At 38.0% G+C, this 15,477-nt stretch overlaps 1 protein-coding gene and 1 long non-coding RNA gene across 2 annotated transcripts in view; both read left to right on the top strand.

The window, feature by feature from the left end:
- LOC131515363 (uncharacterized) overlaps positions 1 to 15,477 on the top strand; it is a 327,128-nt gene that overhangs the window by 209,246 nt on the left and 102,405 nt on the right. The gene's annotated exons all lie outside the window — the stretch shown is intronic.
- Positions 9,378 to 15,477, top strand: part of LOC131513809 (uncharacterized) — a 48,306-nt gene continuing 42,206 nt past the window's right edge. The window contains exon 1 of the long non-coding RNA XR_009262808.1: positions 9,378 to 9,508. This is a non-coding gene — a long non-coding RNA (uncharacterized LOC131513809). The remainder of the gene's footprint in view (positions 9,509 to 15,477) is intronic.

The raw sequence follows: 15,477 nt of genomic DNA on the forward strand, positions 1-15,477 counted from the left end.
AAATACATAAAAATACTATTGTAATTTTTCAATACCACTAAATTTGTAATTACAGTCTTCTTTTCATTATTCATATTGGTTAATATATGCCTTCTTCGCTTTTCTTTATGAGTTTTGGTTGGGTTTTATCTTTTTATTCATGTTTTTAAACATTTACAACTGCTTATCTATCTCCACCGAGACTCCCTCTCCGTTGATCTTTTGTTTTCCATGTATTTATACTTAGCTTTATTATTTCTGTACTCCTATTTTCTTCAGGTTTGGGGGAAGAGTTACTTTTCAGTCCTGATTTGAAAGCTTGAGTTATTTATCTTCAGTTTTGTTTATATGGTAGATATGGGTGAAATCACCAATTCTGACCTACATCTGTGCATTTGTCCTTACAGTGCTATCAATATTGTGTTATATATTTTAGATGTGTTGTTAAATGCATGCAATTTTGTGATTATTAGTTTATATGTAATTATTTCTCTCGTACAGATGTAGTCTTTCTCTATGTGCCTATTAATGCTTCAATTTTTATTGTATTTCTTCTGCTGTTAACACTACCACCTAACTTTTTTTGATAAATGTTTTATGGCATATGTTGTTTTTCTAATATTTATTTAGAAAAATAAAATTCGAGGCAACTGGGTGGCTCAGTCAGTTAAGCATCTGACTTTGGCTTGGGTCATGATCTCGTGGTTGGTGAGTTCGAGCCCTGCATTGGGATCTGTGCTGACAGCTCAGAGCCTGGAGCCTGCTTCGGATTCTGCATCTCCCTGTCTCTTTGCCCCTCCCTCACTTGCACTCAGTCTCTCTCTCTCTTCCTCTCAAAAATAAATAAACATTAATAAAAATTAAAAAAAAATACAGCCCATCTTTAAAAAAATAAATTAATTAAAAATTAAATTAATTAAAATAAAATTTTAAAATTTTAATTTAAAATTAAAATAATTAAAAATTAAAATTCATCTGTGGTGTTCTTTTGAGTATGGCTTAGCAGCATGAATCTAGATTTTAGTTTTGTATTCAAGACAAGTAGTTAATATGTGTCTTTTAATAGATGAGTTTAATTTTTTGTAATTATTGTTATTGCTGTTACATTTGTACTTGCTGATAACATTTTTTTTTGCAATTTAGTTTTGCCACCTTATTTGTTTGCTTTTAAAAAATACTTTATTTCCTGCATTTCTCTTTCACCACAAATAATTTTATTTTGTTTCTCCTCTGCTGTTTATTATCTATAGATTTTATTAATTATTTCAGATGTCATCCTGAATTTTCTTATCTACATTTTTAACTAAAAGTTGTTTTTTTTTTTAAGTTTATTCATTTTGAGAGAGAGTGAGTGAGCATGAATGGGGGACGAGCAGAGAAAGAGGGAGAGAGAAAATCTCGAGCAGGCCCTGCACTGCCAGTGGGAAACCGGACTAGGGGACTAAATTCACAAAGTGTAAGAGCATGACTAGAGTCAAAATCAAGAGTTGTATGCTTAACTGACTGAGCCACCCAGGCACCCCTAAAAATTGTTTTACAAAATCTAACTCCATCTGGTTTTTCTCTTCTCTTCCTGAACATGACAAGGACTTTTGGTATATTTTGCCTACCTATTAAACACCTCCATGTACTCTCATATTATTCTTGGCTATGCTTTCAGTTCACTCTTTCATTAAACAGAAAACTCAGTTATTTTTTTTTTACTCTCAAGAGAAAATTAATTTACTGACACATTTCGTCAATATTTGTGCTTCATAGGCTTTTTATATAGTTTGTCTTCACTCTGGTTCCATTTTCCTTCTTGTTGAAAAAAATCTTTTGTAATTCATTTACAGTTTGGGTCTATAAGTAGCAAACTCTCTTAGCCATTGTATATCTGAAAAAGTCTTTATTCTTTCTGACTTTTCCTCTTTTTCACCATTTATCCATGTATTCATTCTAGAATAGTAATAACTTTCCCTCACTATTTTCTCCAGTGTCTTTTTGTGTCTGTTGAAGCTGATGAGAAGTTGGTATTAAGTGGGTAGCAACGGAAGGATCTTAAGAAGAGAAGTGATGTATTTCAATTTCCATTTTAGACAGTTCCCGCTGGTAATTTTTAGGAGGATTTATTTGAAGAGGGCATGTCTAAAATCAGATGAGTTAACAAAAATTTAGAATAATGCCAGCCACAGAAGAGGTCTGAATTAAGGCAGCAATAGTAAGTTGGAGAAGAGAGTATAAATGTATTAAGTATTAAAAAAGTGCAAGAGAATAACTATAGGACTAAGAAAAGAATGTCCCTGTTGATTGATTAAATATTGATGGTAAGGAATAATTAAGGATGATTCCTCATATTTTAGCACGGGTAGACATGAATATTAACCAGCAGATAGTATTAAATAAAGGAAAAGGGACAAGATTAGAAGGAAAAAAAAACCAGGAGCTTGATTTTGGAGCTACTGAGTTTGAGATCCCCATGTTGTATCCAAGTAGAAATGTTTAGGAGATCTTTGGGAAAATGCACATGGAGCTCAGGAGAGAGATGGAAAGTAAGGGAGAAGAATGTGTCCATTAGAGAGGCATAAACACAAAGACCCTACCTGAAACTGCTAAGTGGTTGAGTTCCACCACGGAGAGTGCGTAGAGTAAGGTGGCGTTGGGTTGAAGGCATAGGTCAGGGAAACAGCAGTGTTTCCTGGGAAGTGATATTGGATCTCTGCCATAATGGCCAGATCGAAAGCCTGCAGTATTTGATTTCCTAATAGCATCTGCCTTCTTGGCTTGTTCTGCCTATCAGCTGGGCAACACAGAGCTTCATACTCAACTTCTGATAAATGTTTCTTGTGTCTGGAGTTTCCCAAAGCCCTTGGAGATTTTGCTTTGCTGAGCCGAGTAGGACTCCACTGATTGCTGGACTCAATTTCTAGAACCCACTGCTTTCTTCACTAAGAGGTGGGTCCAGTACAAGCCCTCGGCTTCCATAGCCATACCTGACCTGTTTGCTTATGAGGAAACCATTATCATCAGCTGGTGATTACTAAATTACCAACCACCTCCAGACAAACAAATGTCCCTTTATAGAGTTACATATAACTGGGAAGGTTATGTTGAAATTTTATATACATAATTTATATATATCTAATGACATCACTTGGCTTTAAACAAATATTTGTGAAAATAAATTAGATATGAGATACTGTAGTCCTCCCTGATCAGCAGGGAATACGTTCCAAGACCCCCAATGGACATCTGAAATTGCTGATAGTAGTGAACCCTAGAAATATTATACTATGTTTTTTCCTATACATACATAGCTATGATGAAGTTTAAATTATAAATTAGGCACAGTAAGAGATTAACAGCACTAACTAATCGTAAAGTAGGACAATTATAACAAAGTACCGTACTTAGAGTTATGTGGATGTAGTCTCTCTTTTTCTCTCTCATAGTATCTTATTGTAGATGTGACATCATAAAATGCTTATGTGATGAGATGCAGTGAGGTGAACGACAGGCACTGTGCCGTAGCGTCAGGCTACTGCTGATCTGACGATATGTCAGAAGGAAAATCTTTTGGTTTCTGCCATGCAGTTGAATGCGGATAACTGAAACCATGAAAAACAAAGCCCCAGATAGGGAGACTACTGTATATACTGAACCTAGGTTGTCAGTGCCAACACTATCAAGCAAGTTGATGAAGGTGTATTGTTTCCCACATTTGAGAACTTGGATTTGTTCTACTTGTAGCCAGAGAAGATGGGTGACTGACGTCATGGTCTAGTTTTGCAGGATAATGAGTAGAGCTGATTGTCCTCAAAATGCACAGGTTTAAGTTGAGTTTAAGCATTCTGTGTTGGAGCTCAATAAGTTTAAGACTTTAATTTTTTTTATTTTAGGTAGATAACAATGCTATTGTCAATATGCTTGGTGTGATAAGGGGAGGATGGAATGGTGGGGTACATAGAATGAGCCTAAGGCACTGGCAGTGTAAGAAAAAACAGTGCCATAAAAAGCCAGCCGATGCCAGACTTAGCCTCTTTCCAAATTGGTGGGGCAGTTCTATTGAGGACATGGGTGGCCACTGTGGTTGAGACTTACTGTGTGTCTATAGGAGAATGACTTCAGCCCAATGTCTCTTCTTTATACTGAATCAGATGGTCAGGCCTTCCAACAGGAGGGTCAGGGATGCCTTTATTCTGTGAAAACAAATTACTTCAACATTTGAATATTACCTGTGTAATTTGGGAGTCTTAGATATAGAAAAGGAAATAAATGTCTAAATCTTTTCTGATGGTTGAAGATCAAGAATTAACAAATCAAGAAATGTAGAAGAAATGATTATAATTTCATTAGATAAAAAGAAAACATTGCAGTTGATTTTTTGTTTAAATTCCAAGTTCAAATGTCCAGTCAATTCAAGCCACTGTGGGGTACTAAAAAATGTGTATGTGTAATGTAGATTTCCTTCCTTCTTTCCTTCCTTCCTTCCTTCCTTCCTTCCTTCCTTCCTTCTTTCCTTCCTTCCTTCCCCTCCCCTCTCCTCCCCCTTCCTTCCTTCCCCTCCCCCTCCCCCTTCCTTCCTTCCCCTCCCCCTTCCCCTTCCTTCCTTCCTTCCTTCTTTCTTTTTCTTTTTCCTTTCTTTTCTTTCTTTCTTTCTTTCTTTCTTTCTTTCTTTTTTCTTTCTTTCTTTCCTTCTTTCTTTTTTCTTTCTTTTTTCCTTCCTTTCTTTTTTCCCTCCTTCTTTCTGTTTCTTTCTTTTTCTTTCTTCCTTGTTTTTTTTCCTCCCAACATTTTAGGATTAAGCATGGAACCAAAAATCTTATTTTAGAATTTTCAACTTTTGGGAAAATAGGTTCTGCCTTAACAGTAATAATATTTCAGTGATACTGACATTTTAGCCTAGTTTTAGGATACTGAGCTGAAGACGCAAAGCAATTACTCTCAGACTCTTTGTCACCAGATCATTTTTGCTTTCTAGTTTTTCCTCGGGGGACTGTGGCTATATTTTCCACACCTTCTGCACCATGCTCGGAACTTAGCTTTTAGAACGCTGCCCTCAGTTCCCCTAAAAGGAAGACAGGTGGTATTCCAAGAAACAGAAATACTGACATGATCAATAGAACACTGTGTACCGTGAGAGGAAGAATCTTTTATGCTTGAAGAAAATGCTTGGAAAAGGCTGATTTGCATCTGCTGTGCTCTCAGCTCAGAGACGGATTTGAGCTGTATAGTCCAAGACTGCGCGGGGATGTTTTGCTCCCATTCAGAATAGATTTATACAAAAACGGAACATAACAACCTCTTCAAATACGTGTCTCTGCTACATTGGTTATATTTATTTATTTTTCTTAGAGGCTTCCTAAACATATTATTAGCAGTTAATATCCCCCATGGGTTTGTTTTCTAATATATCAGGGCTGTGCTACAGTATGCTGTTTCTGCCACTGATATGTTGCTAAGAGATTTAATAATGGGTAAACAAACACAACATGTGGTAATTCATTTCAAATTAAAAGTTTATTAAACTCTGGCTTGATGGCTTTCTGGCTATTTACAATTAAAGGAGCAAACCTTAGGGAAGGGGTGGCCACGTGATGTGTTCATGGCTGCAACGTTTCTATCTGAAAAATATGTTTATGATCTCTCACAAGCTGTCTCACATTGACAGACTCCAGACAGAATCTGCTGAATCCACTCTACCCCCCAAATCATGAAAAAGTGACTTTAAGATTCACTTGCAAACACTTTAAAATTCACTTGCAAATCATGAAAAAAGTGACTTTAAGATTCACTTGCAAACACACAGACACACACACACAGACACACACAGGCACTCTTGAGAGGATTCTGAATTTAACCCCACGGCCAGTATTTTGAGCGGTGATCAGCCTTGCAAATAGGTGGATGCCTGAGGCCAGAACGTATTTATGAAAGGCTAGAAGAAAAGAGCCATGATAATTTTTGCATTATTACCATCTTTTAGGCTGTTTTACTTTTTAGGGGGCAGGCTAGGGAAATATTTGTTGCGCTTGATAATTTTGTTTTGTGTGTACCTACATGGCATACACAATGGTCTCTGGCAACATCTATACATGTTTTTTGATGCAACATTCAATTCGGGCAAGTTTTATTGTGTAACCAGCGTCAACAAAGAAGGCCGCCAAATTCTCTGGGAATGCAAACCAAAACAGCATGCAATCCTCACCCTGCAGGGGCTTACTTGAGCCCAAGCATACTCCTCCGCTGAGAAATACACACACGTGCGCGCGCGCGCGTGTTGGATACATGACGGGAAGGTCTATCAGCACTCTATTCACAATTCAGGACCATCAAGCTTTTCTGGAACGAACTTCAAACTTGGAGGAGTGAAGCAGATGCAACTGGCTGAATAAGAAAGACGTAGTTAGAGGAGTTAGGTGGGAAATGTACCCTGTTAATCAGATGTGTTCTCTGGTTCAGTCATCTCATAGTGGGATTCCCAGGGAGAGGGGGACCACACGGAAAGAGCAACCTGCTGAAAGAGAGAAACTCCTCAATGGAATTATGGGAGACATGGGAGTTTACAATACAGTATAGTACATGCTACCTTGTGACGCATTGGGTTGTGTTATATGCATATACTGTGTTCCCTATACTATAATTCTGTAATCCGAGGTGTCACAGAGCCCGCTGTGGGACAAGATAAGTAAGCAGACTGTGAGTTGTGAGTTCATGTGAAACCCTCGGATGGACTCTCAGAAACAAACAAGTGAGCTTTTGGAGGCGGGTGACATTCTCATGAACTCTTTTTAATGCAATCCCGTTTTAAATCCTATATCGGTGTGATCTGGAAAATGTGTGTTAACTTCACAATTTTGTCCTGGGGTGAAAACGGTAGTTTGGAATTCACTGGTGGAAATGCTTTTGGATAAAAGAAGAGCCACGAGAGAAGTTAAGAAGTCAGAATGGTACAGAGTATATTGGAAGAACTATAACGAACTGTAGGATTCCAGCACACGTATGGGGATAGATTTGGGCAAAGGAGTAAGTGAAGGTGAGAAATCCAGTAAGAAGGCCATCGCATCAGCCCAAAGAAGAAGAGATGGTAAGGGCTCGGCATAGGATACTGGCAGCGAGATGCAATCAACAGGGTTTCCTCAAGAGAATTGTTAAAGTCGAGTCAACCGGATTTGGCAGATGAAAAGTTGTGCCATAAAGAGAAATGAGAAAATTATAGCTCGGGTATCTAGGAAGATTGTCTTGCTTTTACAAGAGGTGAGGTACCTAAAGGGGCTGATTTCAGATACAAGGTGACCAATTGGTCTTGATCAAATTGAGTATAAATTTTTTAAAGTTTGTGTGTTATTTGTTTATTTATTTATAGAGAGAGGAAGGGAGAAAGACCAAGAGAGAGAGGGAGAGAGAAAATCTCAAGCAGGCTCTGCACTGTCAGCCCAGAGCTGGATGCGGGGCTCAACTCGCAAACTGTGAGAACATGACCCGAGCCAAAATCAAGAGGCGGACGCTGAATGGACTGAGCCACCCAGGCGCCCCTTGATCAAATTGAGTTTAAGGTATTGGGGAAATTAGTAAGACTGTGACCAGCTTGGAGTTGAAAAAAAAAAATGGATTTAAATTCAGGAGGGACATATGGGTGTCATCCTAATAGAGATGGGGCCTAAATCACAAAAAGAAGAGTGGGAAAACTATAGGAAAACCTTAATTTAAGGGACAGAAGAAAGAAAAGGGTAGAGTCAACTGAAAAGGAGCAATCTGAAGACATAGAGGGGCGCCTGGTGGCTCAGTTGTTTGACTTTGGCTCAGGTCATGATCTCGCAGTTCATGGGTTTGAGCCCCACCTTGGGCTTTCTGAGGTCTCCACTCTCAGTGCAGAGGGCAGAACCCGCTTCACATCCTCTGTCTTCTTCTCTGTCTGCCCCTCCCTCTCTCTTTTTCTCAAAAATAAATACACACTTTTTAAAAAATGAAGTAGAAGGACCAGAATGTGTGGTATCATGAAGGCTATGGAATTTTAAGCATCTCAAGAAAGGAGCAGGGGGGTGGGTCACATCAGTAAATTACTCTGTTGAAGTACTACTCAAATTTTTTTTTTTTAACGTTTATTTATTTTTGAGACAGAGAGAGACACAGCATGAACGGGGGACGGGCAGAGAGAGAGGGAAACACAGAATCGGAAGCAGGCTCCAGACTCTGAGCCATCAGCCCAGAGCCCTACGCGGGGCTCGAACCTGCAGACCGCGAGATCGTGACCTGAGCCGAAGTCGGACGCTTAACCGACTGAGCCACCCAGGCGCCCCACTACTCAAATTTTAAATGCATACAAATCACTCAAGGATCTAGTTAAAATGCAAGTTCTGATCCGGTAGGTCTGAATCCGGCTTTAGACTTTGCAGCTCCTACATGATACATGATACATTCCTCATCCTTGAGGAATGACGAAACCATGGTTTGCTTTGCAAATCAAGTACATTTTGATGCCTTTTTAAAGGATAGGTAAGAAATGAGGCGCAAACCAGACTGCAATGACCAGAGGAGGGAACAAACAAGAAGAAATGAAGGCAGTGGATATAGAAGACACTCTTGAAAATGAGGTGAAGGAGTTTCAAGAGAGGTGAAGGGTTGAGAGAAGATTGTACTTGTGTGTGTGTGTGTGTGTGTGTGTTTTAATGGATGAATATTTACCCCTCTCTTAATAAATGATGGGAAAATATCTGGAGGAGGAAAAATCAAGAGTGTAACGGTCTGTTGGGGAGAATTCCCATCACAAGCAAGATAGATGGGAGAGGTTAGTCCTGGAAAGCAGAAAGGATAATTCTTCCTCTGAGGTAAAGGAGAAAAGGGAAAAAAAAAAAAAAAAAAGCAGAGTAGTTTAAAAAACAATTCTTTGATACTTTCTATTAAGAAAAATAAAAAAACTAACAGCAGCAATAACAGTCTTTAAAGAAAAAAAATTTTTGCTTGTGAAATTTAGGAAATGTAATAAATCACCAAGGAACAATAATGTTACTTGGAATTCTAATTTTTAAGTGTCTTAATCTTATTAAGTACTTTCCCTTCTGGGCCCTCTCAAGATAAGCTACTGTTTTCAAAATTGCTGTAGGTTTTGGCCTGAGGACAAAATAAGGATGAACAGGGCTCTGATACCTTCTGGAAAGGCTGAGCCACACAAGTGTAGAGAAGTACTTTCTTAGAGAACATGAGATTACTATGACACTCACTTTTATCCAGCATTATTAAGATATATTGGGACTGTTATACTGTGAGATGGGTCAAGGATATAGGGGTCAGAAATATGCCCTCCGTGGGTGGGGGGGCATGAGACTAGAACCATGTATCCAGGAAGTCCATCTCAAAGAACCTTTGAAATAATATTATAGCTCTATCCTGATTCCCTAATTATTTTTTGCTTCAGCCTGTGATCCCGTGTGGGTGCTACATGAATGCCATGTTCCTTTGCAAATAGGCATTTCATCCATCTTTGAAAGTATATTTCTTTGGGAGTCCATGGTCTCCTTCTTACTAGATTTCTCTCATCAATGACCATAACGTAAGTACTGTCATATATAAGAGGAAACAAAGAGTCCCTATTTATTCTTGTGTCATGTGCCACATATATTGAAATCGATTAATATGATGTGAGTTTGTTAGTACAAAGCAGACCACTCGAACTTGACTAAAGATAAAAAAAAATTAAGACCCACTTGAAATTAACCAGAATGTGGATGAATTCCAAAAGAAGTCTATTCACACTTAAACATAAATTTGCCTGGAATCTGTGGTTCAACAAACCTAATAAAAACAGTGCTTTCTAAACTATGCCTATACATCGAATCTTCTGTGGGGCTTTAAACAAATACTCTTGTCTGGGCTCTGCCCCAGAACAAATGTATCAAATTCTCAGGGGGCAGGACCTGGACATCGCTATCCTTACAAAACTCCTTCTGGTGATCCGAATGTGCAGCCAGAGTTGAGAAGCACTGATGTGCAGCTGTTGATTGCTCTGGTTTTCTTCAATTCCTACAAATAAAGCAACGTGATTTCCACCTGCGGGTATTCTTTCATGCTATTTCCTGTATCAAGAAGAGCCTTTAACTGCCACTCTTTTTTCATCCTTCATAATCTAGTTTAAGACTTCCTTCCCAAAGAGGCCCTATTCAGTGCCTCCACTGAGTTACCCCAGGGTTCTTTCCTTTCATGACAATTGTGCCTTCATCTGTATGTCTCCTGATCTAGACCACAAGCCTCTTGAGGATAGGCCCTGGGTCTACATCTTCCATCGCTGTACTTGGCCGTCAACAATTGCTCAATCCAGATTGGTTAAATAAATGAGTGAATTAATGTACTTCTTAGGTAATTCTGGATTCCCAAACCCGAGAGGTACGAAGGAATGATTTTCACTTGGCCGTGACACTATGGTACAGGGGAAAGTAATATGGACCCAGAGTCTGAAAACCAGTGTGAATCACAAGTTTACTGCTCCGTATTCATGAAAGCTTTGTGAGATCGTTTCCTTATGTACATGAAATAAGGATAGTAGTGGCTGAATTTTTGATTTTCAAGTTTGTGGAGAGAATCAAATAAAATAGTAAACATTCTGGTGATTCATTAATCTTTTAATTGGGTTTGATTATATTGTGTTACCTGAAACTGCTCTCTGTGACAGAGCAGAAATTCTTGAGTCCTCTCTAGTTTTGGTTCCTGAAGATGAGAACAAGGGTGGGAGGTGGCCTAAGTATGGTAGGCGTTGCAGCCGTGCTGGGGATGATACACTCTGAGAAGGGACTTTGAAACAGATGTACTCTTTTTTTTCAAGTTTATTTAAGAGAGAGAGAGAGAGAGAGAAAGTGTGAGTGGGGGAGGAGCAGTGAGCGAGAGAGAGGGAGGGAGAGAATCCCAAGTAGGCTCTGCACTGTCAGCCCTGACGCCTCAAACCCAAGAATCGTGTGATCATGACTGGAGCAGAAACCAAGAGTTGGACGCTCAACCCACTGAGCCACCCAAGTGGCCAGAGACAGACATACTTTTAGATATAAGGCCTCCCTCATCTCTCGAGATGAAGCGTTGAGCTCCTTCTGAAAGCACTGGCTCCATTTCATCTTCAAGCCCCTATTTACTTGACTATATCTTAGAAAAGTCAACGTAAGGAGGTGTTGCTGGACTGCAGACTCTGTGAGGAGGGCTGGGATCTTCGTTTTGTTGATTCGTGTACCCATTGTTTACAGCAATATTTAGCACATCACAGATTCGCAGTAAATATTTGTTGAATTAATAAGAGCATAGGTTCTGAATGCTATCTGACCTTACGGTTCCTTTCTATGGAAATAAGTCAAGTGATATATATATATATATATATATATATATATAATATATTTTATTATAAATATAATATATAAATATATATATATAATTTATATTAGATATATATAATATAATTTATATATAAAATATATAAAATATATTTTATTTTTAAAATCAACATACAATAAAATTTACTTTTTTTGGAGTGCTAATGTAATTTAGCACCTATCCAGATTTGTGTGATTAGCACTGCAATCAGGATAAAGGACGATTCTATTACCCAAACACTTTCCTTTTTCTTTCTGCTATCTGCTGTGGGCACCCCCCCCCACCCCTTACTCCATCGCTCCCACCCCTGCCAGTAAGCATTGGTACTCACTGATCTCTTTACCATCACTAAAGTTTTGTACTTTCAAAATTGTTGTAGAGTACAGTAATTTTTTGTTGACAATGCCTCCTTTTAGCCAACATAGTGCCTTCGAGACTCATCTGAATCATATGTATCAACAGCTCATTCCTACTCCTGGCGGGGTAACATGCATCCTTTAACTATTCACTTATTAAAGGACACAGCGATTGTTTCCATATTTTGGCGATTTTGAATAGAGTTGCTATAAATATTCACATACAAATTTTTGTGTGAGTATAGTATTTATTTTTCTAAGAGATATACCTAAGAGTAGAATTGCTGGGTTGGAGGCTATGTATATTCTTAACTTTATAAGGAACTTCCCCTTGTACAGAGTGGCTGTACAATTTTGCATTTCTGCAAGGAGCACATGAGATTTTCAGTTGCTCTGCACCCTTGTCTACACTTAGTATTGTCGGTTTTTTCCAAAAGTTTTTCTAATTCACATTCAGATTAAATTTGAAATCACAATTTCAATTTGTGTTCTTTTAGTGGCTAATTTTATTAACCATCTTCATATATGCTTACTGGCCATTTATATTAATATCTGCTAAAGTATCTGTTCAAGTATTTTGCCTATTTTGGATTGGGTTGTTGGTTTTTCTGTTGTTGAATTTTGAGAGTTCTTTATACATTCTGGATACAAATCCTTTGTTGGATACGTGGTTTGCAAATGCCTTTTCTGTGTCTGTAGCTTGCCTTTATTTCTTGCTTTCTTGCTTTCTTTCCTTCTTTGTATTTATTTGTTTACTTTTGAAAGAGAGAGAGAGTGAGAACAAGTGGGGGAGGGGCAGAGAAAGAGGGGGACAGAGGATCTGAAGTGGGCTCTACATGGACAGCAGAGAGCCTGAAGTGGGGATCAAACTCATGAACAATGAGATCATGACCTGGGTTGAAGGCAGATGCCTAACCGACTGAGCCACCCAGGTCCTCCTGACTTTTTATTTTCTTAAAATGTCTTTCTCAGCACAAAAGTTTTGAATTTTGATTTATCATTTTTTTAACGGATTGCACTTTTGAAATCGTATCTATGAACTCTCTTCACCTAATCCTAGGGCACAAGATTTTCTCTTATGTTTTTCCTTTGGGAAGAGGTAGAATTTACATTTTATGTTTAGATTGATGATCCAATTTGGAGTTAGTTTTTGAATAAAGTGTGAAGTGAACATTGAAGTTTTTTTTTTATTACTATTTTTTTCTTTTTATAGATGTGAATGTCTAGCTGTTCCAACAGCATTTGTTGAAAAGACTATTTTTTTGCCACTGAGTTGCCTTTAGCCCTTTGTCAAAACTCAGCTGGCCATGCATATGTCTTTCTATTTTAGTGATGTATTAGGTGGCTTGGTGGGAGGCCTCTGCCCAGCGTGTACCATTGTGTTCAATCTAAGCCACGAAGTAGAGGCATAATGGAGGGAAAATTAATTAGCCACCATGGGAACAGAAGCATAGATAGAAAGTAGCTGAAGGACCATAATACTGGAACTCAGAACAGGGAACCATGGACAAGCTGGTCACTAGAGCTCAGTTAGTATATTCATTAGCATATATCATTATATAATATTTTATGTATTATTATATAAGAGGACTTCCGTGTGGATGTCAGAGCTCCAGTATGCGTGGCCAGTTTTAGACAATTCTCCACATGTTCCCCAAAGTCCTTAGGCCACCTTTCTCTCATGTGTAAGAAAAGGAAAGCAATTTTCAGGCACTGTTAATTATCCCAGACCATAGTGGCATATACTTTTAGTTAGTAATTTGAAAGTCCATTGTTACCTTGTTTCTATGGAAGAGTTATGAATCTGATATTTGAAAATGGTATATATATGACTTCTTTGCTTTTGACAGTTGGAGTTGGGTTTGTGGAGACACTGCCCCCCAACAATTTCCTGTTAGGTGTATTTCTACTCACTCAGCTAGCTTTTAAGGAATGAGTGCATCTATAAAATGCATCCTAGATTTCAAGAACTTGGAATGGTCACTTCAGAATCACCACTTGGTGAGATATTGAGGCACTTTTTAGATACGACATTTGTTCTTTTGGGCTTCTTGATTTTCAAAAAAAAAATTTTTACGTTTATTTATTTTTGAGAGACAGAGCACAGGTAGGGGAGGGGCAGAGAGAGAGAGAAGGAGACACAGAATCCGAAGCAGGCTCCAGGCTCTGAGCTGTCAGCACAGAGCCCGGCATGGGGCTCGAACTCACAGACTGTGAGATCATGACCTGAGTCGAAGTCGGCCGCTTAACCGACTAAGCCACCCAGGCGCTCCAAGTTTCTTGATTTTCAAATAGCATAAGTGAGTATGAGTTGATTATAATGCATGCAAAATTGAACCTCAGGGAACCACCACAGTATGTTTCCAAGTGATTAATAGGCACAAAAACTAATTACCTGCAATTTGAAGATGTTTTTACTTAATATATCAGGGAAATTCATGAAATTATTTTAAATCAGAAAAATCTTTTGAAGTATTTTAAGTAATTAAAAACTGTTAAAGTGTCAAGTGGTCAAAATCAGTCAATCTTTCTTTCTCTTTCCCCTTCCTCCCTTCCACCCTCCTTTTCCTTCCTTCCTTCTTTCCTTCCTTCCTCCTTCCTTCCTTCCTTCCTTCCTTCCTTCCTTCCTTCCTTCCATCCATCCTTCCTTTGATCCTTCCTTCAGATCAATGAAATTGTCATTTTGTAACTTTATTTATAAACTAAATACAATTTCCAATAGGTGCAACACTAAACTCCCTAAATTGGGCTCAGCTAGGAAATTTCCCCAGATGTGTTAATTGGAGGTGTAGTAAGGATTTCTTTCTCTCCCTCTCTCTCTCTCCCTCTCTCGCTCTTTCTCTCCCTCATATATATATATATACATATATATATTTATATATTTATAAAATATATATTTATAAAATATTTCGAAATATGTATATATTTATAAAATATATATTTATATTTTATAAGTATAAAAATTTTATAAATATAAATATATTATATAATATATTTATATTATATAATATATTTATAAATATAAATATTTATAAAATATATTATAAAATATATTTATTTATTTTATAAATACATATTTTATAAATATATAGTTTTATAAATATATATTTTTATAAATATATTTTTATAAATATATATTATATATATTTATGTCTACATTTGTTTTAAGCTTTGCCTTATTGCGTGAGTTTTTTCACCATCCACTGCAGTTAATTACAGCAGTGGTTTCTGGTCTGATCCACTGCAATGTCAAAGTCATTTCAGAAAACTGCCGGAATCGAAAAAGCTTTAAACAGTCATGCAGGTCTTTAATTGTAAATTAGTTTTGACAGAACTCCGACGCAGAGTCTTGCCTGGTTCCAGAGCGATGCTAGCTGACAACCTCTCACTGCTCCAGGAGCAAAGGAACATGTGGAAGGAATTGTTCTTTTACATTTCACAGCTTGTCATTTCCTCCGCAGGGCAGCCCCTGACCCCTCTGAGAGATCCCGACACCCATAAGGGAAGTGTTCCCACTGATGTAAAGGAAGTAGAGACGCACTTTAACGCCAAGGAGGGAGGGAGAAGGGTGTGTCAAAGGGATCTGGGGAGCAGAGAGAGGAGATGGGCTTAAAACGTTTCCAGCAGGTTAGAATCCTGGCTGTGTTGCTTCCTTTCATGAGGGAAGGATGAAACATTATTTGGAAGGGTTCAAGAAATTCTGGAGGGTTTCAGGCTGCCTCTTTAAAATTCTTGTTTTGAGTGGAAATGGCAATAAAAATGAATGTGTCACGTGTGAACGATCGGAATAAAGGTTTGAGGGAAAAGTACAAAT

Source organism: Neofelis nebulosa, chromosome 6 (genome assembly GCF_028018385.1).
Source record: "Neofelis nebulosa isolate mNeoNeb1 chromosome 6, mNeoNeb1.pri, whole genome shotgun sequence".
In the NCBI taxonomy this organism is placed as follows: domain Eukaryota; kingdom Metazoa; phylum Chordata; class Mammalia; order Carnivora; family Felidae; genus Neofelis; species Neofelis nebulosa.